We start from the raw sequence: 27,745 nt of genomic DNA on the forward strand, positions 1-27,745 counted from the left end.
ATCCTCGTCGGAGAGTGTGGAGTAAGCACTTCAAATGTTCGCGCCTACTTTACATGCAAACGGAGGTTCAAAAAGATTAAGGTGACCTTTACACAAGCTTCAGACCTGGGGGCGGTCAGGAGAGCGATGTGTCCCTACTCCTCACACCAGGGCCCTGTCCACTGAATCACAAGGCTCCAACTGCTGTTTATAGACTTCTGCGTTTTGGTAGACTTCTTCCAGTCGGCCAAAGATCACGCAGATGGGGTTCTTTGTGCTTATAGGTATCAGCACTGCCAACAACGGGGCACCGCGATATTGCTGGGCATTTCCTTCGCAGCTGCCGTTCAGGAGACAGGTGAGACTTGGCATTCACCAGGGTCACGGGGCACTGGAGTCCACGTAACACCTCGGGTTTCAGCGCTCAGGTGCTGGCAGGCTGCCCGGCACCGTCCCGCTGCCGCGTCCCGGCGCTCAGCCGGGTGCCCCTCCCGCGCGGCTCCGCGGGGGCGTCGGGGAGGCGGGCCCGGGGACGCTCGCGAGGCGCTCCGGCGCGGCGCCCCCTGCCGGCGCCCTGCTCCCTCGCCCCGGATCCGGTCCGGGCGGCGCGGGGACTCCGGCCTGAGAGCCAGCGAGCGCGAGGGCGGGCGGCGCGGCGCGCTGCGGGCGAGCGGGCGCGTCCTGCAGGGGTAGGTGGGCCGCCGGGCGCGGGCGAGCGGGAGGGCGCGGGCGGCGCGCGCGGGCGGGCCCCGGACGGGCGGGGGGCGCGCGGCGGGGGTCGGCGCGGGGGCGGAGCGGGCGGGGGGCCCGGCGGCGGGGGCGCGCGCGGCAGCGCGCGGCGGGCGCGAGTCATCAATTATGCAAGGACTCGGGCGGCGCGGGGGGCGGGCGCGGGGAGCGCTCCAAGATGGCGCCCACCGCAGTCCCGCCCGCCGCAACCTCGGCGCCTCTGCAGTCCGGCCGCGCCTCCCGGGCCCCGCGCTAGGGCCGCCGCTGCCTCCCTCGCCGCCGCTGCCGTAAGTCGCCCCGGAGCCCCCGCCCCGGCGCCGCTCCTTGCCTGCCGACTTCCCCTTCTCGCCTCGGGACCCCGGAGCGGGGCTCGCCCATCTCCAGTCGGGGGCTTTGCCGCAGAGTGCGCGGCGGGGCTCGAGGGGCCGTGGAGCTGGGTTTCTGCCCTCCCTGTTTTGGACAGGTGTTTGGAAGTCTCGCTTCCTTCTCCCGTGTTTACCGGGGGTCCCTGAGGAGAGTTGAGGACCACCGGCCACCACCCCCATACACCCTCGCTCTTCTCGTCTCTTGGCTGCGTTGGGGGACACTGGCCTGCCCTCGGCGCCCCTTCCGTGGTGCAGCCCCCCTCCCCCCATCTCCGAGGGCCGGGACAGAGTCGGGGCCCCTCGCCGGGTTGCACTGGGAAGGGCAGCGCTGTCGGGATCTTCCTCCAGCAGCCCCTCAGCTCTACCCCCTCCCCCATGTCTTACTGCATCCTTCTCCCCCAGCCGGCTCCAGGTCGTTACCAACTGCAGAAGCTAGGAGCTCCTGGGTTCTTAGGGCAGCCAGGACTCCCTCTGCCCTTTACTCGGATGCGTCCGTCCCCCTCCTGACAGGGTGCTCTGGGGCTGTGTTGGGGGGCCCCCGGGACCTTCCTCGGCAGGCTAGGATTCCTGCATTAGGGAGTACATCACTTTCAGAATATCCCCCTTCCCCCACCCCCATCCCTACGCCACCCGATGCAGAGCCTGTTCCTCTCCTCTTTTCTCCCTTCCCTCCCCCACCTTACCACAAGCGGCAGCACCCTGGGCTTCTTAGCGTTTGGCTTACAGGACTGCCCAGCTCCACAGACCCCTCCTCTAGTTCTCTCCTGGTATTTGGGGGACCGCAAAGCCTCTGCATTTTTCCTCAGAGCTCAGCTCCATCCCCTCCGTGCCTGCAGCAACCACCGGTGGAGACTTGGCAGTTAACTTTCCGGGGTTAGACAGGGCTTTCAGACCCCTTCAGAGGCCCCAGCTTAGAGGTGGGGTGCAGTGGGAATCATTTTCCAGTCTGACAAATATGATTCTTCAAGCCATGCATTCCTTCCAACTACTCCACCCTGTGCCCTCTCCCTCACTTACACTGCAGTTTTTGAAACACGGGGGAATACGTTTTATATGGGGAGATTCCAAGATTCGGGGCATCAGTGTTCATAATAAAAGGGTGTCACCTATTTGGGGAGGGGGGAGAAACTTGGCATTGCATCTGGCTAACTCAGGGAGAGGGAGAAATAATTAGCATGGAGCAAGCTCTACCATACAAGGAAAATTCTTTTTAATGCACAGTGGGCACCAGAGCAGCAGGAATGGAAGCAGGAAATGTGGTTGAGGGCTTCAGGAGCAAATGGGGATAGTGCTTTTTATAACTATTTTCTCAAGTTTGAACCTGGAGAGCCTTTAGAGAGGTAGCGGTGTGTTAGGGCTGGGGGATGTTTTAGCTTTGCAAGGGAGATTTCGGGTGTGGTACGCTTTCACTGTTTCACAATCTCTCTGTACTTCTCTTTTCTCCACGTGCATTAGAAGATAATGGGGGTGGAGGGACTTTTTTTTTCTTTCCTCAAAAAAAAATTTTTTTTTTGATGTGTAATGCAAATGGCTGGATAACGTTAACATCCGGTACCATTCTGGTAGGAATCTCGGGGGAATCAGACTTAAACTGCTGAAAGCTTTGTAGCACGTTGCCTGTAACCTGGTTCTTGAAATACTGCAGCATTTTTTCTTTGGAACTCATGACCCATAAGGCCTTCAGTTCTCCCTGAAAGAGAATTTGATTGCTTGGGAGGGGGGTGGTAGTGATGGTTTGCTATTCAGCAAGCATCATCTGTCCTAGAAATTGAGTCTGTCCCTAGGGAGAACTCTGAGCATGTTCTATGTTCTCAACGTCTGATTTAGGGTATGTGTGAATGTGTTGTGTTTCTTAGTAGGGCTGGCAGTGGATGTTGCAAAGCAGTTCTTGATAGTGCAGGCCAATTATTGGTTTCTTGGGTTCAGTTTGAGAGGCAGATTTAATATACCTTTGGTTTTCATTTGGGGCTCTGTCAACCTTTATCAAAGTAATTAAAGGATTTTATATTAAATTAATAAAGGATTATGAGGTAGAATATAGCATACTTAAAAACAAACACCGGTACAGTGCTTGTTGCTTTCTTTGTAGGAGATTTAACGAATTTTTCTCACTCCATCCAGCTTGGGATGCCCGTGTTTAGACTTGCACCAGGGTTTCTTGCTGTGGTGCTGAAAGGACAGTTCCCTGACCAGCCCTGCGGGGAAGTGCGCACACGCTGGACATGATTTGGGTTTTTCTTTGCTTTTGTTATAAGCAGGCTTTCTTGTAGATGTGTGTGTGCATGCGCAGCTGGGTTTATTCTTGAGGTTGCAGGCCTAGTTATCATATTTTATTACTCCCACATAACTCTTCATTTTGGCTGTCCCTCATGGAGACAGTGTTTTACAGGCTGCAACAGATCCATATGTAAGACATACAGTGACATTTTGCTGACTGCATTATTTCAGCACATTTCAGTAATTTCACATAGCAAGGATCTGTTAATAATTATGGAGATTTGGTCTCCACAAGAAGTAATCAGATAGCTTGCTAAGTTAAGCTGGATCAGAAGGGAATATTCTCTGGGTTGATCTGAACAGTGAGCTAAGAAAAGGACTTGACATGGCAGACGCCGCCAGTGTGCAATCCATTGTATTGCTAAAGTAGACTTGTAAAAAAATTTATTTTAAAATCCTAGAAAGGGAAGGTGGTCATAACATTCAGCTCGTATAACCTCCCAGCGCAGGAATCCCCTTATGGGAGATCGTTGCTTTGAATACTTCCGTGGAAGGAAACTTCCTACTGCATAAAATAGCTCATTCCATTTAGGTCCCACTGTGATTGGAGTACTTTAATGTCACTGAAAAGATAACATGTATAAAGTTAAAAGACCTATAGATTGGGGCTATATCAAGGCCAAACGTCATTCTTGTGTTCGTTAACCAAGAAAAGATTATACAAGAAATCTGCATCTGCTTAAAAAGCATTCAAAGATAGAGACATATCCACCTAAAGCAAGAAAAACATTCTATGAATGGAGAGAAAAATAATTATCTTTAACTTGCAGATGTTATGTAACAAGTTCTGGAGTCACAGGCATGAATTAATGAATACTTAATTCCTATTGATTATATCTGAGAAAGAAAATAACCCCACACTGTATGGAAAGTGTTAAAAAGGCAAAGTTTTTCCAGAGTGAGATTAGTTTCCATAATTATGAAAATAACACATACTTCTGGCAGAAAAAATGTAATATATGTAAGAAAAAAAACAGGAAAAAAGTCATCCTTAGTCTTAACTGTCCTAAGCAAAACAGTTGTCTGTGTTTCATTGTATATTTTCAGTCTTTTGTTTTCCATAGAGAGGGCAAGAAGCTCTTGCAAAAGTTATCCAGAATGAAAGTATTTTTAAACCAAGCCTTTTAAAACCTTAAGTTCATAGTCCACTAGTTAGTCATTTAGGGATTTAAACACAAGATTGTTATATTTAACTTACCTTTTTTTCTGAATCACGTTTATATTTCCCCCAAAAAATTATCTTTAATGAGAAAGGACTCATTCCCGGAATTGGACTCCTGTAAAATCTCTTGATTTAAATATAGCAAGATAACTAGAGGAGTAAAGAAGTCTTTAAAAAAAATTTTTTTTAAGTAGGCTTCATGCCCAGTGTGAGGATGTGAGGCTTGAACTCACAACCCTGAGATCAAGAATCAGATGCTTTACTGACTGAGCCACCCAGGAGCCCCAAAGAAATCTTTTCTTAGTGAATCAACAAATATTCTCTCTCTGTACCTACTGTATGTGAGGCATCGTACTAGACACTAACACTCTTTAAGTGGCAGGAACAGCTTAGAAAATGATACCACGCTCAAAAACTATGGCTGTTAAAGTGTTGAATGAAACAGAACTTTCATGCTTTTGGTGTACATTAATTGCTGAAATGTGGCATGGCAGACTGTTAGGTCTAGCCTGGTAATCCAACCTAAAAAAGAATAGTTTGCATAGGAATAGGAAGTAAATGCAGGAAAAGAAAAGGCAAAGAAGAAGCCTTCTGGAAAAATTTTCTCTCTTTGTGAGGTCATAGAGACACAAGCAGGACGCAGAGGTCAGTAGCATCTCAGGAATTAAGGTGAAATGAAGACACAAGAAGGTTGCCGTAGTTAAACACCATTGAGAAAAAAAGCAGTATGGGCTCTGGAGTTAGGCAAAACTAAGTTCAAGTTCTGACTCTGCTACTTATTAGCTTTGTGGCTTTGGGCAAATTATTGAATATATTTGAGCTTCAGTGTTCTCATCAATAAAAATAGGAATACTAATACCTACCTTGCAGGGTGTTTGTGGGGATTAAATGAAATCTCTGTTACCTTGTGGTTTCTGACACATAGAGCTCAATATATATTTGCTCCTTTCCCTCTAGGGATTTAGCAGCTTAGTGCGTATTTATATGTGTATTTGATATAGTATCTATGTACTGTATTAAATTTCAGTAGTCTCAAAAGCAGACGGTTGCTTTATCTTCAGTCTGGCATAGAGGATAGAATCTGCAGATACCCTGATTTGGATGGACACTGTTAGTGTAAAAGGAGAAAAGTTTTACTGTACAATTGCAGTACTGATCTCCACCACGACAGTGAGAATGCATTTACCAAAGTAACTCTTTTCTCATTCATTCCTGAACTATTCTAGAATAGGACTCTTTACCCAAGAGAAATGCCCTGGCACTGACCAGCTAGCTGGCAGGCAACTGGACTGTTTTTAGCTACAGCCTGGGATCTGAAGGTGGAATAGGCCCAAAGACTGAGGCTCCCCTTTATCCTTCCTTTAGCTGGATATTTTAATTACAATGAGTGATTATCAAGTTTCGAGTTTCTTTCGTCTTCAGAACCATTCTGGGTTTTCCCATAGTATTTGCACGGATTTATTTGAATGGGTCTCATGTAGTTAGGTCTGACAGCTGACCATTGACCTTTGGTAATTATTATTCTTTGTTTTCCTGTTTATCAGAACTTTTAAAATCCTTCTATCAGTTGATTGAGTCAGATAAGGCAGATATTGTTCTACCTGTTTTATAGCTGAGGAAACTGAGTATCCCACAGCTTACGTGTATTGTCCAGGGCTACAGGACCATTAAGTCATGGAGTGGAGATGGGTACCCAGGTTGGTTGACTGACTCTTGCTTAAAGATGTTTTTCCATTAAGTGGTGTTATATTCTGATGTTCATATAACCAAGTAAAGTGAACAATTTTGGCTTTAAGAAATTATCATTATCCTAGGTAGCTAAACATAGTGAGTGGGCATAATGAAAGATTCTGGGATAGGCAGAGGGAGGGCAAGAGTACCTTTGGTAGAGAGCATTTTGGAAGCAGGAAGGATGAGGGAAATGAACAGAAGATTTACCAATAAATAGAATATGGGTGAAAATAAGAGGTGTTGAAGTAACATACCTGTTTTGTTTCTGCAGCTCTCTGAGGTACTTTTTAAAAGGTCTTGGTGTCTGCTTATCTTTCTTCATTTCTCTTGCACGTAAATACACACATTTGGCTACTCATGAATGCTCTCATATCGCCAACATAAGTTATAACCAGGACTGTAGAGGAATTATGGCTTCTACCACCTGACTTCTTTGCTTATGTGCAAGGCTGAAATTGGTGTAGGACTGTATACTGGGAATTGGTGCTGGGAGGGGTATTTGAGGTGGAGCAGAAAAAGTTCTGGGAGGCTCTTGGGCTAGAACAGCAAAGGTAAAAGTGGATAATAGTTAAGATTTCCCTTAGGTCTATGGAGATGTGTCATATTGAGGAGAGTGGAACAAAATAAAAGCTGGTTGCCTAAGAGGTACTCTAGGTTTGGGACTCAAGGTCTCTTGATCCTGAAAGGAGTCAGTTGGGTTAGGGTAACTGAAATGTTAGCTGGAGGGGTCTGAAGCACTTGCATTTCACTGTTGGTGGTAGGGAGAGGCCTCCCATGTTCAGTGGGCTTGTTCTGGGATCTGGAAGTGGAAAGCACTGAAATCCCCCAAAAGACACATTGATGGGCTCCTTTCATGTTTGGATGATTAGCGCTGTTTTTATGCTGTAAAATCTTCTGAGTTCCTGGAGAGTAAGAATATTAGAGAAATATAAATGAATGCTTATTTACCCAGGGATGGATTATCTAGACTGTGAATTATACATGTCATTTATTTCCCTCCCTTTTCCTACATTTTGGGTATTTTACCGATCATTAGCATTTCCACTAGAATGAGCTTGGGAAGGGAAAAAAGTCAAAATTAAAATGTTACGTTAAATTTTTAGGTAGTGATTGATAAAGGAAGAGATCACAGCTACTTTATCAATGAAAAGGCAGTTCATTTTTCATCTGTTCTTATTCTGTTGTTATTTTAATAGTTCCACTTTTTGAAGGCTGAACCTCTAAAAGCTTCCAGCTTCCCTGAAAGCAAATGTGAAATACCAGTTTTCCTTCATTTTAGTGAGCAACAGTCCTGTAAATAAATAGGACTTAATTTATTACATGGTTAGTTTCTTGTTTCAGGAGGAAACCTTCTTCAATTAAGGATAATGTAACAGGCTTTTCCTTCACATTCACTATTGTCTTTTTGTCTTAGCAAGAAGCTGAATAAAATGCTTTAAAATGAAAACAAATTGATGTATTATTATTAAATTGCAGAGAAAAATTGAGCAGGTTGCAAATGAGACCAGTAGAGCTTTCTCGGGAGTCAGAATACTCAGAAACCCCATTTGCTGCAGAATCTTCAATTGGATTTCCTAAGATTTTGGCGAAGACTAAAGAGGCAAAGTGTGTTGTTTCTAGGAAAGAGGCCTTGGAGAAAATAGGCATTTTTTTTTTTTTTAAGATTTACATTGTGATAGGGAGGAAAGTATTGGGAGTGTGAGGACTCATCAGAGCAGAGGTCGGGAAAGGGTGGGTACGACTGCTGTGAAATGGACAAGGAAGTTTGGATGTGAACTTGGGGAATGGCTCATTTCTTAGGAGAAGGAGACTCTTTTGGAAACATCTCTGTGTACCACTGAACTAGAGTGCTCCTGATCTTTTCTGGATGGGGCTTGGAGCCTTAGGAAGGTGTTTGGTTTTTAAGTGTTGTTTTATCCCTAGCTCTGCCAGAACCTGCTTGCAAATAGCTTTCTCTGTCTGATCCTTGGATTGGAAAAGCTGGAGAATGTTTTCTCGCTTTGGAGCAAAAGATATAGTGACATTCTTAAATGTTATTTTATTTCCCCTTTTTAAAAAAGGATTCTAAGTCATTTAATAGCAAAACTTTTTCTCAAAAGGCACTGTTGAAGTTATCTCTTCCATTCTGTTTTGTAAAATACATATTTTACATTTGAGTAGATAACGGAGGCACAGTGTTCAAAAATCAGAAGATTCAAAGTTATTTAAGTCTTCTTGTAACTGTCTTCCAATCAGTTAGTATGCACTCCATGAAGGCAGTAGGCATTACCAGTTTCTCTTGTATTTGTTTACGGATTTGAACTCTCATTTTAAATCATCTGAGATCAATTTTTCCTTCTTTTCCTTATGATGTAGCTAATCCCTCATGTTTTATTTTTCTTAGTGACATTTCTTGGCTTATTTAAAGTAAAAAAGTTAGTTTGGACCAAAACAGCCTTTTCCTACCAACGACATTGCTTTTTAGGGTTTCCATTTGAGAATTATTTATGAAAAAAGTATAGAGGAAGACATGGCCTTGAGAACTATTGGTCTGTTGCTTTCTGTGGGGAACTGTAGATCACCTACCCTGACTACACCAATCGACAGATTTTTCATGAGTAGCAACTGTGGGTGAGGCATTGTGACAGGGTTGAAAGATAGAGAAAAGATAGACCTTATGTTGCAGGAATGTATTTATTTGGTGAAATACATTATAAACACAAAATGTTAAGAGGTTTTGTAATGGTTCATGATGACAACTTTAAAGGGTTTAATTGGCACATAAATGATATAGAATGTAAGTAAGTTGGGTGGGTTTTTTTTTTGTGTGTTGTTTTGTTTTGGAAAGAGAGAGCTTTAAGCTGGTATAATGAGAGACAGGGTGACAGAAGAAGTATGATTTGAATTGGGCTTTATGGAATGGTTCGGTAAGACAGTGTGAGTCAAAGTAAGAAGGTGAGAATGCACAAAGTATTTTGGGAGTGCAGTAAACAAATCAGTTGGGCTGGGGTAGGAACCCCTGCCCCCCAAGTGGCAGGAAAGCCTGCAAAAGATAGGGTAGAGGTAGCCAAATATTAAGGACTTTTTGAAGTTGCATTTATCCTTAGAGACAGTGAAGAACAAAGAAGATTTTAGAGGGAGCACAGAATGACCCATCATCAAAGCTGTGCTATAATGTGTTAGGAGGATTGGGCAGCAATGTGTAATAGGACAGAATAGAACAAGAAATGGACATCCAGTTAATTGGCTATTTGGTTTAGCCTTAGATGCATGGTGACGAGGGCTTGGACTAGGATTGTAGTGAGAAAGATAGGAAGGAAAAGAGATAGAATTTTATATATGTGTGTCACGTGTGTTTAACTAACATTTTCCTAACGTAAGAAATAGTTTATAGGAAGACTCAGTAGGACTTGATGAAAGACTACATGGGGAAAAGGGAAGAGGAGGAGTTCAAGATTATTTTGACGTTTTAAAGTGTAAAGACATAGAGTCTTCTAATTAGAACATTTAGGGAAGTATGTTCTACAATACATGTTGGCAGTCTAGTCCAGAGCATGTTGGTTAGCAAGCTGTCCTTATTATTTATTTATTTATTTATTTATTTATTTATTTATTTATTTATTTTTGAAAGTAAACTCTACACCCAGTGTGGGGCTCGAACTCAGGACCCTGGGAGTCAGATTCTCTTCTGCCTGAGCCAGCCAAGTGCCCCTATTTCTAATTTTTAATCCTTTCTCTGTAGAGAATTTTGCCCGCTCCTCACCCCACCCACCTCCTCCCCGCCTTGAGCTTTTAAAGTTTTCCTTAAGGGAAACTTAAGTGTCCCTACTTCTTTACTCTCCGTGTTCGCTCACTGGTAAAGATTACTTAACCTTTGTAGATCTCTGTCCTTTTCTAATTTTGGAGTGTTAAATTCTGTCCATTTATAAGCAGAATTTAACATGTGGTCTTTTTCCTTGATATTCTCAACTAACCTTTAGTTTCGCATATAAAGAAATAAGAATTATGCACCTTTTCATAGACCTGGGGGATGGCTGTTTTATCCTTACTGAAACTCAGTGGCTTTCTTTCTTTGATCATTTGCTTATGTTCTGTGTGCTTCATGAAAACCATTTGAAACTGCAGGCTTAATTAAAGGTTGCAACTGAAAGGATTCTAATAGGTAAAAGCAGAGGGAAAGAGACTTTATCAGTCAGTGGTGTTTCTTTTTATTTCAGGTATTGAATCTTGGGCTGTGGATACAAAATGTCAGACTTGACTTGCAGAAACGTTGGTGTATCTAGGGTGCCAGACAGAGGCCAGTGGGCCCTACCATACAACTTCAGAGCAAAGGATGTGCTCAGGAAGCTTAGGTTCTGTTCTAGCCTTTCGTATTCAACAAAGATCTTTGAATAAGAAAAAAACAAAGGGTGATTGGAACATTAGAATATGTGCATGGAAAATAACGGCATACACGTAAGAGGAAAGCAATTTAATGCAATAAAAATTTTCATTTAATTTGTTAATATTATTTTCCTTCTCGCCACTACAATTACTGAGTTCTTGCAAATTCCATTAACATTTGCCACAGTTTGCACTCAGACAGTTGGCAGAAGTCCCCATGGTTTGTGTGGAACCAGTAGAGCAGAGAGAGTTCATGTACACGATGTTAGTACATTTAGCCCTCTTTTTAGGGATGCAAAGCATCCTTACAGTAAGTAATCCCATCAGGAGGTTCTCTGTGCAATCACAGTGTAAGTTAGTACCTGTTTCCTGGTTTGACTGCTCAAAGCAAGTGATTAAGTTAAACAAAAGCCAGTCCGGGATGAGGAAAGTCCATAAAGACCTCTTCACTGAATGCTGGCAACCTGTTTTATTAATCTAGCTGTTGTAGAGCAAGTAATGTGTTGGTAGATTTACAGATTTTTATTTTATCTCACTTACTTTTGTAATAGTTCTTCCACATCTCTAGAAAAGAAAGTGGAGGGGTATGTAAGACCCAAGAAAGGCACAAAACGAGTGATTAAGTGTAGTGGGAAGCAAAGTAAACAACCATGTGACTATTTCACTTGCCTTATAAGCTTTTTTTTCCCCCTCACTCATAAGAAAAGTTCAGCCATGAGTGCAGACGGGTAAGACTTCTTTCATTTTGAGATCTTAATATAGACTCTTGGCATTAGAAATTGCTGGAAAGTTTTATAGGTCAAAGAAAATAAGTACATTTTGTGTTATGTATGGATATCGAAGACATGTTATTAATTAGATCCGAGTGTTTTCCATCTTTCATTTTAATTAGACTACATCCAGCCTGACCTTTGGGGGCTGCTAGGTTTTGTTCCTAGCCACATGCTCCTTCCTGACCATTAGTAAGTCTTCGGTTTGTACTGTCCCCTGTGGGTTGTGGGAGCTGCCACAACTTCACCTCCTACTCCTTATCTGGCTGCCTTCCGGCTTTCCATTGGTGAGGCCTAGCGGTCCTCTGGGGGAGTGTGACTTCTGTGCCTGCTTGAACTCTGCTCTGGAGCCCTAGCTTTGCTCAGGATAGTGCTCAGAGAAAGGGTTTTTGTTTGTTTTTTAAGAGCAATATATTTATCACTCAGTGCAATCCATTGCAAAATCTCAAGAAAAAAAAAATCCTCCCCAGAAAGCAGTGCAACTTTTCTAGCCAGGATTGCAGACCCATCAGCTCCTTTTAGGTACTGCTTCTGTTTATAGGTGTTGACTTGTCACAGCCTTTCCAGATTTGTTTGTTTGTTTGTTTGTTTGTTTGTTTTTCCTTCCATGGTTTACTCACAGAACCTAGTAAGAACTCTTATTTGTGGGAACTGACTGCCGACTTTTGGTGGTTATTATAAAAATCTACTGTGGATCTGTAGAGGTCAGAGTATGGACACTAGTCTACATTTTGGGCAAGAGGGTATCTCTGATGTTTTCATGTATAAAATTTAGGTACCAGAACCCCTGTGATCTAGTTGTGGCTTTGGACTAGTACACTGTGCTCCTGGGATGAACAGGGTTCTTTTTCCTATTTGGAAACGTGTTCCTATTAGGGTACTGTCACCGAATAGGGTCCTGTTTCCTTCACAAGAATAAGTCCCATAGAACTAATAATATTGGGGCACCAGGGTGGCTTAGTCAGTTAAACATCCAACTCTTGATTTTGGCTCACGTCATCATCTCGTGGTCTGTGGGTTCAAGCCCTCCACCGGGCTCCTCACTGACAGTGCAGAGCCTGCTTGGGATTCTCTCTCTCTTTTTCTCTCTCTTTCTCTGCCTTTCCCTTGCTCGCTCGCTCTCTCAAAATAAATAAATAAACTTAAAAAAACTAGTATTTGAAAAGTTTTTGAGGTTCTTGCTCATGTATAGCAAATATAATTTTTTCCTTTTAACATTTTTAACAGCTTTAGTTATTTTTTTCTTCTATTGTTATTTTTAAAGTTTACAAGAAGTACAGTTGAAACAAATTTGGTATATAGTTCTGTGAGTTTTAACACATGTCTGGATTCATATATGTAACCACCTCCGCATTCAGCCTACTGAACAGTTCCATCACCTCAGAAAGTCTCCCCACTGCTGTCCCTTTGTAGTCACACTCTCCTTAACCCATAATCCTTACCAGCCACTGATTGGTTCCCCATTCCTAGGGTTTTGCCTTTTCTGGAATGTCATGTAAATGGAATCCTACCTGCTACAGTACATAGCCTTTTGAGACTGGCTTCTTCCACTTAACATGGTGCCTGGGAGATTTGTCCATATTGTGTGTATCAATAGTTCATTCTTTTTCATTGCTAAGTAGTAGCCTACTGTAGGTTATGTGACAGTTTGTTTATCCACTCATTTGATGACCGGTGTTTGATTTGAGATGTGTCCAATTCCAAGCAATTGTGAATAGTGCTGCTGTAAACATTCGTGTATAGGTTTTTGAACCCAAATTCATATTTCTCAAAGATATCTCTAAGAGTGAGATTGCTAGGTAATATAGTGAGTGTGTGTTTACCTTTATAAGAAACTATGAAACTATATTTTGTAGAGTGGTTATACCATTTTGTATTCCCACCAGCAATGTATGAAAGTTCATTTACGCCAGGTCCTCATTTGCACTTGGTGTCTTTGGTGAAGCATCTGTTCAGATCTTTTGCACATTTAAACAAATTGGATTATTTATTTTCTTACTGTGTTTTTTGAGTTTAAAACAATTACTTCTATCCTGGATAGAAAGTCTTTTATCGGATAAATTACCTGGATATATTTTCTCCTAGTTTGTAGCTTTTCTTTTTCTTCTCTTAACAGTGTCTTTTATAGAGCTACAGTTTTCAATTTTAAGTCTAATTTGTCTATTTCTTTTATGGATCGTGTTTTTGAGATCATACATAAGAATTCTTACATATGACACAAAGATGTTCTTTGCTTTCTTCTAAAAGTTTTATAGTTTCCCATTTTTCATTTAGGTCTATGATCCATATGAGTTAATTTTTGTATAAGGTATGAAATTTAGACCCAGGTTCATTTTTATTTACTTTTTGCAGATAGATGTGTGGTTATTCCCGCTATTGGAAAGACTATTCTTTTTCCATTGAATTTGTTTTGCACCCTTGTCAAAAGTCAATTGGCTATATTTGTGTGGGTCTTTTTCTAGACTCTCTATTCTGTTCCATTGATTTATGTGTCTGTCCCTTTTGCTGATACCAACTGTCTGACTACTGTAGCTTTGTAGCAAGACTGACAATTGTGTGGTGTGAGCTTTCTAGCTTTCTTCTTTTTTTCAAAATTGCTTTGGCTATTCTTTTTTTTTTTTTAATTTTTTTAAATGTTTATTTATTTTTGAGAGAGACAGAGACAGAATGCGAGTGGGTTGGGACAGAGCGAGAGGGAGACACAGAATCCAAAACAGGCTCCAGGCTCTGAGCTGTCGACACAGAGCCCGACGTGGGGCTCGAACTCACGAGCTGCGAGATCATGACCTGAGCCGAAGTCGGACGCTCAACCGACTGAGCCACCCAGGCGCCCCTGCTTTGGCTATTCTAATTCTTTGATCTTTCCATATCAATTTTAAAATCAGTTGGTCTATATGTTGCAAAAACTCCTGCTTGCATTTTGATTAGAACTGCATTAAATCTGTAGATAAGTTGAGAGTTGATACCTTAACTATATCGTATATTCCAATCAATGAACATGATGTATGTCTTCATCTATTTAGGTTGCTTTGATTAATCAGCATTTTATTGTTTTGAGCATACAGATTTACACATTATTTTGTTAGATTTATTCTTAAGTATTTTTTTTTGATCTATTTTTAAAGTTTTTGTTTTAGACTTCAATTTCTAATTCATTCTTAGAGTATAGAAATATGATGAATTTTTTATGTTGAATCTGTATTCTACAACCTTGTTAAACTCACTTAATAGTTCTAGAAGCCTTTTTATAGATTATGGGGACTTTTATATAGACAATTATGTCATCTATGAATAGTGACAGCTTAATTTTTTCCTTTCTAATGTATATGCTTTTTATTTCTTTCTCTCTTCCACCCTTATTATAGACTTTACAGGCTTCCAGTAGGATATTGAATGAGAGTAGTGAGAGTAGATATTCATGCTTTCTTCCTGTTCTTAGGGAAAAAGCATTTAGTCTTTCACCATTAAGTATGATGGTAGCTGTTGGTTTTTGTAGGTGTTCTTTATAAGGCTTGGTTCCCCTCTATTCCTAGTTGCTGAGAGTTTTTTCAGGAATGGATGTTGAGTTTTGTCAAATGTTTTTTCTGTATCAATTGATATGATCATAGGTTTTTTTTTTCTTCTTTAATCTGTTAATGTAATAGATTACACTGATTGATTTTTAATATTGAACCAGCCTTGCATTCTTAGGGTAAACATCACTTGGTTGTGATGAGGTACTCTTCTATAATGTTGATTTGCTAATTTGTTGAGTTTTACATCTGTGTTCATGAGGATATTATCAGTCCGTAGTTTTGTTTTTTTCTTGTGCTGTCTTTGTCTAGTTTTTGGTATCAGGATAATGCTGGTCTTGCAAAATAAGTTAGAAAGTGTTTCTGTTGATATTTTTTGGAATAGAATGTGTAGAATTCCTTCTCTTAAGTATTTGGTAGAATTCTCTAGTGAAGGCATTTGTGCCTAGGATTTTTTGTGTGTAAAGGTTTTAACTACAAATTAGATTTCTTTTTTTTTTTTTTTAATTTTTTTAATGTTTATTTACTTGAGAGAGAGACAGCGTGCGGAGAGGGGCAGAGAGAGAGGGAGACACAGAATCTGAAGCAGGTCCCAGACCGTGAACTGTCAGCCCAGAGCCCAATGCGGGGCTTGAACTCATGAACCATGAGATCATGACCTGAGCCGAAGTCGGATGCTTAACCGACTGAGCCACCCAGGCGCCCCTAGATTTCTTTATTAGATATAAGACAACTCAGGTTGCATATTTCTTTTGGGGTGAATTTTGATACTTTGTGACTTTGAAAGAATTGTTTCATTTCATATAAGTCGGTGAAATTAATGTACATTCCATGTACTGTTCCCTTGTTACCCTTTAACAAAAATTTTTTTTTACATTTATTCATTTTTGAGAGACAGAGACAGAGCACAAGTGGGGGAGGGGCAGAGAGAGAGGGAGACACAGAATCCGGAGCAGGCTCCAGGCTCCCAGCTATCAACACAAAGCCCAAAGCAGGGCTCGAACTCACAAATCGCGAGATCATGACCTGTGCCAAAGTCAGATGCACAACTGACTGAGCCACCCAGGCACCCCCCTTGTTATCCTTTTAATGTGTGGGGGTCTATAGTGATATTCCTTCTTTCCTTCCTGTTACTGATAATTTTGTGTATTCATTCTTTTCTTTTTTTCTTTGAGTAGAGGCTTATCAATTTTATCCACCTATTCAAAGGACCAGCTTTTTAAAAAAATGTTTATTTTTGAGAGAGAGAGAGAGTGTGTTCATGAGCATGTGCAAGTTGAGGAGGGGCAGAGACAGAGGGAGACACAGAATCTGAAGTAGGCTCCAGGCTCTGAGCTGTCAGCACAGAGCCTGCTGAGGGGCTTGAACTCATGATCTGTGAGATCATGACCTGAGCCGAAGTCGGACACTTAACCAACTGAACCACCCAGGCGCCCCCAGAAAACCAGCTTTTAATTTTATTGATTTTTCTCTACTGTTTTTCTTTAAATTGTTTTCTGTTTATATTGTTTTTCTTATATTTCTTTTCTTCCTTCTGTATGCTTTAATTTACTCTTCTGTGTTTGTTTATAAGTTTTTTTGTTTTGTTTTTTGTTTTTGTTTTGAGAAAGAGAGAGTGCAAGGGGAGGTGTGGCAGAGAGAGGGAGAGAGAGAATCCCAAGCAAGCTCCATGCCCAATGCAGAGCCCAGCTCGGGGCTTGATCTCACATGAGATCAAGACCTGAGCCAAAAATCAAAAGTCGGACACTTAACCGACTGAGCCACCTGGCCACCCCTCTTCTGTTTTTTGTGTTTTTTTTTTTAAGATGGAAGTTTAGATTGTTTGAGGCTTAATTTCCTAATAGAAGTTTTTAATACTCTAAATTTCCCTAACTTCCCTGTAAACACTGCTGTGACTATATTTTACAAATTTTGGTATGTTGAAATTTTATTTCCCTTGAGACTTCCTTTTTGAGCAGTTAATTATTTGGAAATGTGTTGATGTGAGGTAGTCCAGAGTCTTTCATTCATTGATTTCTAGTTTAATTCCATTATTGTCAAAGAACATACTTTGTATGATTTCAGTACTTTTACAATTGTTGAGATTTTTTTACCAGCCAAGATATGGTCTATCTTGGTGAATGTTCCATGTGCACTTGAAAAGAATGTATATTCTGCTGTTGTTTGGTGGAATGTTCTATACATGTCAATTATATCAATTGATTGATGGTGCTGTTCATTTCTTCTGTATCCTTAATTTTTTTCTCCTCTCTCTCTTTTTCTAAAATGGTGATTTGATTATTTAATTGAAACATTATATTCTACCTTTTTATTTTTTTTAATTTTTTGAAGTATAATTGACTAATAGGAATTGTGTATATTTAAGGTATACAACTTTATGTTTTGATATCCTTGATTGGTTTTTATTTAGTTGTCTGGTTGATTACTGAGAAAGGAAGATTCAAATCTCCAACTGTAATTGTAGATCTGTCCATTTCTTCCCTTAGTTCTGTCAAGTTTTGTTTCATATATTTTGAGTCTCTTTTGTTGGGTGTATATACATTTGGTGAATTGACCCTTTTATCATTATTTCATGTTCTTTCATTCCTGGTGATTTTCCTTGCTTTGAAGTCCACTTTGTCTGATATTAATATAGCCACTCCAGATTCCTGTTGATCATATTTTCATGTATATATTTTCCTCTCTTAAACATTTTTAAATTTTGAAATAATTTCAAATTATTAAAAGAGTTTCAAAAGTAGTACAGAGTTCCTATGTGCCCTTCACTTAGCTTTCCCTAATATTAACCTCTTATATAGCCTTAGTACATTTATCAAAACTGAGAAATTAGCATAAGTATTAGTACTCTATTAAGTAACCTCAGGATTTTATTTGGATTTCACCAGATTTTCTAGTAATGTCCCTTTTCTGTTCCCATAATCCAATTCATATTGCATTTAGCATCCTTTTTCTTTTTTTGAGAGAGAAAGAGAGCATGAGGGAGAGGCAGAGAGAGAGGGAGAGAGAGAATCCCAAGCAGGCTCTGCACTGCCAGCGCAGAGCATGACATGGTACTCAAACTAATGAACTGTGAGATCATGACCTGAGCCGAAACCAAGAGTTGGACGCTTAACCAACTGAGCCACCCAGGTGCCCCTGACAATCTCTCTTCTAATTGATGTGTTTAGACCATTTGCATTTAACATAATTATTGCTTTCGATTCAAGTCTGCCATTTTATTATTTATTTTGTTTGTTTCTTCTGTTTTGTATTTACTTCCCTTCTGTTCTTTTGGATTATGTGAATATTTTTTTTAGTACTCTATTTTAGTTTACTTACTAAGTTTTTTTTACTATCTTGTATAGTTATTTTAGTTTTGACTGAGGATTACAATATACATACTTATTCATTCTACTTAGAGTAGGTATTAACTACTTACAGTGGAATGTAGAAACTTTAGCACCATTAGATTTACCTCTTTACCCTCTTCCTTTTATGTTTGTAATTGTCATATGCATTACATCTACATTCATTGAAAGCACCATCAGACATTGTTTAATTTTTGCTTTTTACCATCATTTATATTTTAAAGAACTAAAGAGGAGTAAAAATGTCTATGACATTTACTCAGATATTTATCATTTCTGTTTTAATGTATTCCGGAAATTCTAAGTTCTCCTTAAGTATCATTTCCCTTCCTGAAGAATTCCCCTTAGCTTTTCTTTTGGCAGATGTGCTGGTAATGTCTTCTGTTGGTTTTCTTCATGTGACAATTCATTCCTTCATCATTTTTGAAGGATATTTTCCCTGGATATAAAATTTTAGGTTGACAGTTGTTTTTTCCCAGCACTTAAAAATCTTGTTCCATTGCCTTCTGTCCTCCATGACACATCCAGAATCATTCGCATTATTGTTCCTGTATAAGTAATGCATAATTTTTATGATTATTTCCAAGATTTTTTTTCTTTGTTTTAGTTTTCACTGGGCAAGAATGTCTTTAAGTTTATCCTGTTTGCCATGCACTGAGTTTCTTGAATGTAGTTTATGTCTTTTACCAACTTTGGGAAGTTTTTGGCTATTATTTCTTCAAATATTTTTCCTGGACCACACTCTTTCTCCTTTCCCTATGGGCCTTTGATGATTAAGTGTTAGGTCTTCTGTATTGTTCAGCTTGGATAATTTTTGTTGGTTCCATCTTCAAGTTCACTGACTCTTCTGTCATCTTAATTCCACTTTTGATCCCACCCAGCAGATTTTAAAATTTCTGTTATTGTATTTTCTAATTTAAAATGTTCTATTTGGGGGTACCTGGATGGCTCAATTGGTTTAGTGTTCAACTCTCGATTTCAGCTCAGGTCATGATCTCATAGTTTGTGAGATCAAGCCCCATGTTGGGCTCCATGCTGATGGCATGGAGCCTGCTTGGGATTCTCTCTCTTTCTCTCTCTCTGCCCCTACCCTGCTCATGTGCACTTGCTCTCTCTCTCTCTCTCTCTCTCTCTCAAAATAAATAATTTTTTCCTGAAAATTCGGCCCACCTTGGAGCTCATGGGTCTCCTGATTTTAGGCTGGTCCCAATGCTGAGCCCACAACACTAGGGTGGTCAAGCCACGATACCCAGGGAAAGGCTACTATTATTCTGAGGTGGCTTGACAGGGATGAGCCACTAAAACCAACCTTAGCTTTGGAATATACATATGGAAGAAAAGTAAAAGGGAATAATATACCAAAAGATATTGCTCACTTTTGGAAACTAGGTGGAGGAACCTCCTTATAGGACTTAATCAGCATACTCATCACAAGTGATACTTTATGGACGTTTTCTATTGTTCTTGTTTTGGATCTTTCAAAACCTAATGACCTTTGGCCCACCACAGAAAATGTGTTGCAAGCCACAAAAAGCCACGTAGATAAAGTGATAATGAAACCAGGGAAGACAAATTCTAAAGCAGCTTCTGAAATGAGACAGAAAATATGGAGTAATATGCAGAAGGACCATCCAGTGAGTTGCTGGTGGAATTATTCCCGGAATTCTTAGTTCCATAAATAGTTAAAGATAATAACATCACAAACAACTTCCTTAGATTCTTATGTGTGATTGGAAATTCAATTGATGTAGATGACCTTGTTCACTGGAAAATTATAGCAATTTAATAAAACCTCAGTGAAAACAAAACTGTAAAACAAACAAAAAAACTTTTTCCCCCCAATTTGGTTCCTGTGTGTGTGTGTGTATGTTCTATTCCTTCGTTGAGATTATGTTTCCATTTACTTAAAGAGTGTTTGCCTTTATTTCCTGGTGTATGATTATAATAGCTGCTTTAAAGTCTTTGATAATTTTATATGTTGCGGTTGGTGTCTGTTCATTGTCTTCTCCCTTGTGTGAGATGTTCAGATTTTTTTATATCAGTTTGGATTTGTATCTTGGATATTTTGAATATTATGTTGTGAGACTTTGAGTCTTGTGTAAATTTTATAGAGAATGTTTCTGTTTGCTTGTTTCAGCAGTCCACCAGTCTTGTTAGGTTCAGGCTATAAGTACTTACCTGTCTTCTATGGGCTGGTGTTCAGTATCTGTCCAATTTTCAAAGTATTTGCAGTGCTATTTGTGTCTGTTCCATGTGGGTACCAGTCAGTGGCCATTCTCAGACCTGGGCAGTCGTATACCATTTATTAATAGATGAGTTGTCAAAGCCTTTGGTATGTGTTTAGGGTCAGATACATGCCATGTGCAGCTTAGGGATGAGCCCTGGAGTTCACATCCAGCCTTATTGAGCTCCCTCCTCTTCCTGTTCTCTCAAACTTTCAAGACCCAAAGCATTCTCCTTTTTGCTCCTCTCACTAAAAAGCTGAAACTTTAGCTTTCTGCTCTGCTTTGAACTTCCTGGAACTACATTTCCTTGAGAACCAAGGGGGTAGAGAAAGAAAACAAGAGAATGGAGATACCCTCTTTGCTCTTGGGATTGCAGTTTCTCTGGTCAGAGAAAAGCTTTTCCTATTCTGCTGTTGTCATTGCCATCACTGCCTATTTGTTTAGGGTAAAGCAGGAGCAAACAAAAGAGAGGAACAAAATCGGGATTTCCTCTATTTCTTTTGACCTTTAGGGGCTCCCTTTCCTGTTTTTGTTTTTGTTTTTTGTTTTGTTTTGCACCAAAAACGGAGGTCTTGGAGCTCTTTCTGTCTGCACCTGGTGTACAGTTCTGGGTTTGGGCTGCCTTTGAGTTCAGTCCAGGAAGTCCCAGAAGAAGAAAAAAGGAAAACTCTCTGTTGATTTCATGATACTTTGAGTTTTGGTTTCTTTTCCCAGCCTTCTGGCGATCAGTGACTTTTAAATCCTCTGACAAAGCATGGAGTAGCTGTATCTAGGGATTTTAGTTGAGTTCAGTGGGAGAGAGAGGGTGGAATGGACTTTTATTCCATCTTAACTGGAACCAGAAATTTGGCTTATTTATTAAACACATGCTGAGATGAGGTGAGAAAGGTGGTGGTTTCAAGGAGGGTTATCAGTCCCAAAAGGTCAAATGACCCGGTGAACAGGCTTCACGGTCCCTGGTGGAGGAGGTGCCTCAGGGTAAGACTGCAGCATTTTGGGGGTGGTATGCTCTCTCCCCCATCTTTTTAATTTTAAAATAAAAAAATTTTTGAGTAGATAATGTATTTGCAGGGGAACAAAGAGAGAGAGGTAAGTTTCCTTCACTTACTCTAGCCACCATTTCCTTTCCCTGGAGACACCCAGTGACCAGTTTCTTTTGTATCCTTGCAGAGATATTCCACACATTACCAAACATAAAGTGGGAATAAGTGTGCATATATTAACAAATGTTCTGTACACACTGCTCCATGCCTAGCTTTCTCACTTGATATGTCCTGGAGACCTTTCCAGCACTGTCTGTAGGAGGCCTCATTATTTTTAGCAGTAGTGAAGAATACTGTTGAGTGAATATAATATGATTTATCACTAAGTCATTTATTAGTGGGTGTTATTGCATCCATAAATGTACATTTATTTAGTAAATAAATACTCTATTGATTTCAGTCCTTTGGTTATTATAGGAAAGTTTCATTGTATATCCTTGTACACACATTTTACATATGTGAACCGGTACCTAGGAGTAAAGAGTATGTATGTCCATTTAAAATTGCCAAATTTTTAATAGCATGTTGGTGTCTTGTTTCATGCTACTGCAAATAACCCATCAACTTTTTAAGCTTTGGTGAGTAGAGGCATATTAGAATAGGTAATAGAAACCTTCATATAATCTTAACTTTAAGTTTTCTAATTCTGGTTAACATCTAACTCTGGTTCTGCCAGGTAATTTACCAAAATCGTGTGGGGAGCGAAAGAAAGCAGATTAGTTGGCATTTACCTTATTTCCTCCTTCTATTTCTATTAAGAGATGTGCCAACAAGCTGTAGAGAAAATAGTGTAAGATGACTATTTGGTAAACAGCCAAAAGGAAAAGTAAATATGACAGTCAAGAGGACTTGGATGGCCCATGATTAGTCAGTTCCTAATCCTCGCATGTTGGTTTGAATTCAGGCTTTTCTTTTGAGGAACATTTTGTCCACCATGTATTTCCACCTGCACAACCATGCCTATCTATGTCCATGGAGCAGGCTGCTGTCATTTACTATATTTAGGGGGGAACAGAAACCATACAAATACAATGATCATTTTTTTCTGATCTCTAGATCAGCCTATGTGATGTGATAGTTTTATGCAAGAAGCGGTCTTGGAGACACAGTTAATATCATGGGGACCAAAGTGTCATCAGTTAGGGTTTGTTTGTTTGTTTGTTTAGAGGGAGTGTGTGCATGTGAACAGGGGAGAGGGGCAGAGGGAGAGAAGAGAATCTTAAGCAGGCTCCATGATCAGTTCTGAGCCCAGTGTGAGGCTTGATCCTACAACCCTGGGATCACAACCTGAACTGAAACCAAGAATTGGACGTTCAACCGACTGAGCCACCCAGGCACGCCTCCCAGGGTTTGTTTTTTTAATGGTTTATGGTGTTGGTTTGAAAACAAGGGTTTCAGGTGTAGCATTTTCCTAATAACAGTCTTTGTGACTTTGTATGTAAGACTAAAAATCAGATCAATGAGATACTTAAAATTTTTCATGTTTACTTAGCTTTAATTGTGTTAGTATCTGCTTCAATTAATTTTAGTAAATAATAAAATTAGCTAGAACATTAATATGAAAAAAAAGACTTTTTAAAGGGAATGAATGGTGTGTTCTTTCCAAGTGGGGACCCTACTTGGGTAAATTATTAAGCAATAAAACTGGTTTGGGTGGCTCTTCAAATAGTCACCTGATTTTAATTTTTTAGGTATTTAACCCCATATTATCTGAGAAATAAGGATGAGCATGTATTCATTATTTGAAGAAATACAATGCAGTAGAAAATACAAAACAAAAACAGTTATCTTGGGAGACCGTGCACTTTAATACAGTAAAGCAATTATTACATAAAATATTGTTGGAATTTTGTGTTTGATTTGCCTTCTGAATCTGTTCCATATCAGTCAAATAAAAAAAAAAGACAAAAAACAAAAAACCCACTCTGTATGATCAGACACCACTATGGGGCAGACTGGGAAGGAAAAGTCGATGGTTCTTATAATGACTAGCAGGCTTACTGGAAGATACTAAGAAAGGACTCACACACGATATCCTTGGTCTTATCTGACATTGTGGTTTCATAGAGTAATGTGACAGAGGAAAGACTGTCAAGAAACTTTTTATTGCTTAAATGCTGTATCTTTTACTTTTTATCTTCATAAAGTTCTGTGACCTCTGTTTAGCATATAAAGCAAGTTAAGCAAGTGTGGCCCTTGCCAACTATAAACTTATCATATGTCTTTGGGTCTAGAAATTCCCTTTTGAATGCTATTTTCTGAATTTGGATTAGAGATCAGAGCCAGTATACATCTTTCCCAGAGGGCAGCCAATTAATTCTTAGAATTTTATTTTATTTACTAATGTATCTTTTTTCTTTCTTTTTTTTAAAGTTTATTTATTTATTTTGAGACAGAGAGAGAGCTCCTGCATGCACAGGGGAGGGGCAGAGAGAGAGAGAGAGAGAGAGAGAGAGAGAGGGAGAACTCCAGGCAAGCTCTGTGCTTTTAGCATGGAGCCTGACTCAGGGGCTTGAACCCACAAACTGTGAGATCATGACCTGAGCTGAAACCAAGAGCTGATTGCTTAACTGACTGAGCCACCCAGGTGCCCTGAATTCTTAGAATTTTACATCATTACCTTAAACATGTAGTGCTGATTTTCATTCAGGAATACAAAGTGCATTGTATTGATGACCTCTTTTAGATGGTGAATTCTCAAAACACTGATGGTAATAGTATGAGTGTCAGGTGTTACTCACCAGGGCTGATATCTTATGAAGAGCCTGTGCAGTTATTTGGCTATAGACTGGGACATTGCTGTTAATCAGTTCATATACACAGTGTTGCTTCTGGAATAATTTAATCTGGAAGTGGAGATACTGGAGTGGTTCAGATCTCTTTCGTTCTATGTCAGAGCCAATCGCAAGTAAGAAGGAAGGGACAGAGTCTTAGCCATGGCCCTTGGCATTTTAAAGGTTGGCCAGTGTCCAGACCAGACAAGGTGAGAGTCCCAAGAGAGGCCAGAGTTCTGCTATGTAGGCCTGAGAAGCCCAGTTAATCTCATCTGAAGGCATGGAAAGGAAGGAAGAAGTCCTCATCAAAGAAAGAGCATGTAGTTCTGTATTTTATGGATTCTACCTCTGGTAAAGAAGCATCTGACCAGAAATGTGCCAGGGGAATGCATTATCTTCATCAACAGAAGTATTATTACAACAAATTTAGTTTACAACAGATAGTAAGTCAAGTGCACTTTATTCCCTCTCTGTAACAGATGTGCCTAATACCGTGATCCTATACTTTTGTCACACAGAAATTTTGCAGATAAAATATTAATTAGTTTTCACACTAGTTTGACCTTAAACCAGCATTATATTATTAAAAAATCAACTTTTTATTTTGGAATAATTTTAGATTCACAAAAAAGTTGCAAATACAGAAAGTTCTGTATATGCCTTACTCAGTTTCCCCTAATGTTAACACCTTACATTACCATGGTATAATTATCAAAAAACTAAGAAACCAAGAGTGGTGCATCATTGTGAAATTCTGGACTTTCTTTGGATTTTAACAGTTTTTATTTTTTAATTTTTTTAAAAAAATGATTACTTATTTTGAGAGAGAGAGAAAAAGCACCGCTAAGTGGGGGAGAGGCAGAGAGTCTCCCAAGCAGGCTGTGCTCTGTCAGCGCAGAGCCCAATGCAGGGCTCAGTCTCATGAACTGTGAGATCATAACCTGAACCAAAATCAAGAGTCAGGCGCTTAACCAACTGAGCCACCCAAGTGCCCCCGGATTTCACCAGTTTTTATATTAACGTCCTTTTTCTCTTGCAAGATCTAGTCCAACATATCACATTGTATTCAGTCATTATGTCTTCTTAGTCTCTGGTTCCCTCAGTTTCTCAGACTTCCCTTGTTTAGTATGACATTGGCAGTTTTGAGGAGTAACTGGTGAGCTATTTTATCCCTCAGTTTGGGTTTGTCTGGAGTTTTAGGATTAGACTTAAGGTTATGGGTTTTGAAGAATACTGTAAAGGTGAAGTGTAAAGGTGAAGTGTCCTCTTTATCACATCCTATCGGCAGTATATGGTATTAGCATGACTTACCACTGGTGATGGTAACCATAGTCATTTGGTTAAGGTAATGTTTGCCAGGTTTTCCCACTATAAAGTGACTGTTTTTCCATACTGTATTCCTTGGAAATTAGTCACTAAGTCCAGCCCGCACTTGGGGGGAGGAGGGATGAGAATTAAGCTCCACTTCCTGGAGAAGGTAGTATCTACATACATTATTTGGAATCCTTCTGTAAAGGAAGATTTATTCCTTTTCCCCTGTTTTTTACTGTCATTAATTTATATCAGCACGGACTCACGTATTTAGTATATGTTTTGGGTTATAATCATGCTGTGTATTTGGTTGCTCAAATTGGTCCGGTTTTGGCCACTGGGGTCTGTTCCAGATTGGCTTCTGTCCCTTTGACACGCCCTCATTCTTCTGTTACTTGAGCACTTCCTTACTTTCTGGAACTAGAAGAGATTCCGGGCCCATCTTATAGTTTCCCTGTCCTTACTCTAGAATCGGCATCTTAGAAAGGAGGGCTGGTTCTTTTCACTGGAGAAAGCGAGATCTGATAGGGTGTGTGTATCACTAGTAGGTCCTCTCAGAGGATAGAGCTAGGAAATACACATGTTGTATAACCAACCCATGTATGTATAGTATTTATAATTATTCCTGAATTGATTCATCTGTGCATGTGTATTTGTGTGTGTGTGTGTGTGTGTGTGTGTGTGTTAAGCAGTTAAGCATAGGTTCACTCAGATATCTGTAACACTCAGCTTATCAAGTGGCTGCTCTGTACATAGCATTAAATTTGGTGAATAGGTGATACAAGAGAAGATCTTGTTTAAGCCTTCAAAGGAGTTTGCCATCTTCTAGGGAGGGTAGGTTTTTATAAGCAGTGGCGTAAGGCAGCATTTAGGATTAGCCTGGGTTCTAGTTCTTTGTGTCTGGTGGTGATGATAATGACAGTATCCAACTGATTTGTGTCTGGGTCTTAATCTATAAAGGTGATTGACAACACGGAGAGGTAAATGCCATTAAAGGAAGAATTTATTAACACTTCCTAAGTAGAGGGATGCCACACCACACAGGGCTGCGGGGGAAGCACCAGGTTTGGTCAGGAGGAGAGAGTGATGAGAAAGCATGGCCCAGAGCCTTTATTGTGTTTTTTATGGGAAAGGCAAGGCAGAGCAGGGGAAGCGACATTGGATTAGCTAGTTTGAATAATTCTGATGGGCTTGGGGATAGAAGGGCCATTCCTCATTGTCTGGTACCTGGACCTGAGTTGATTTAGGGCAAGGAGAATACTGGCTTGGTGTGTGAGTTGATAAAGGATGTAGCTCAGAGTATGGACTCTGGATGGCAGGGAGGTAGAAACAATTCTGGTTGTTAGTTTGGCCCTGTGATTAATGGATAACAAGTAGACAAATACAGAATCTAAGAAAACACAGAATACCAACACAACCTTCCTACATGGAGCTCTCTGTGCTTTCCAGCTGAATACTTTAATTCAGTGCGGTACTGACTGCCTACTTTGAAACAGGGGTATGTAAATGTGTGAGATGAGGTCTTTGCCCTCAAGGAACTCATGATATCAGGGAAAACAGATTCATTCATTCACTACGCATTATTGGACATCTACCATGTGCCAGGCACTTGCTAGTCTCTGAAGATACAGGGTTTAATATAATAGATGGAAAGTGCATAACCAAATAGAGTAGGTTTCTCTCCCTTATAAATGTTAATATTTAATACCAAAATACATATTCTCATTTTGTTGTTTCTATTTCCCTCTTACCCCCCCCCACCCCACTTTTCAGTTGTTTTCTAGACCATACATTTAGATTTAGAGGAACTTAGATTATGGATTTGAGTTTTTACATTCTTGAAAAGTATAAGAAAAGGCATATGATAGGTTCTTTTAAGGACCTAGAGCAGATTTTTTTTCCTGGAGCAGATATTTTAAAAATGCAAAACTTTGGGGGGCGCTCAGCTGGCTCAGTCAATAGAGGATGTGACCCTTGATTTCAGGGCTGTGAGTTCAAGTTCCATGTTGGGTGTGGAGCCTACCATTAAAAAAAAGAATAAAAATGCAAAGCTTTGTTTAGGTAGTTGTCTTGACTTTATACTGCTGTGTCTCAAAAGCAGTAATGGGCAAGGATGCACAGTCATATGTGTGGCTAAAGGAGGCGGGAGGAGGGGCTG

The 27,745-nt window shown here is 40.2% G+C and overlaps 1 protein-coding gene and 1 pseudogene across 6 annotated transcripts in view; both read left to right on the top strand.

The window, feature by feature from the left end:
- Positions 1–511: 511 nt before the first annotated feature.
- SCN8A (sodium voltage-gated channel alpha subunit 8) overlaps positions 512–27,745 on the top strand; it is a 177,248-nt gene continuing 150,014 nt past the window's right edge. For 3 of the 6 annotated variants that reach the window (XM_081796163.1, XM_081796161.1, XM_081796164.1), the window contains exon 1: positions 828–995. The gene's annotated coding sequence lies outside the window, so the exon portion shown is untranslated. Of the gene's footprint in view, positions 669–826; positions 996–27,745 lie in introns of those variants that run through there. The other 3 variants (XM_081796165.1, XM_081796166.1, XM_081796162.1) reach the window with 2 other exon arrangements.
- On the top strand, positions 10,868–20,020 carry LOC132695355 (cytoplasmic dynein 2 light intermediate chain 1 pseudogene; annotated as a pseudogene).

This window comes from Panthera onca, chromosome B4, assembly GCF_046562875.1.
Source record: "Panthera onca isolate mPanOnc1 chromosome B4, mPanOnc1 haplotype 2, whole genome shotgun sequence".
Lineage (NCBI taxonomy): Eukaryota > Metazoa > Chordata > Mammalia > Carnivora > Felidae > Panthera > Panthera onca.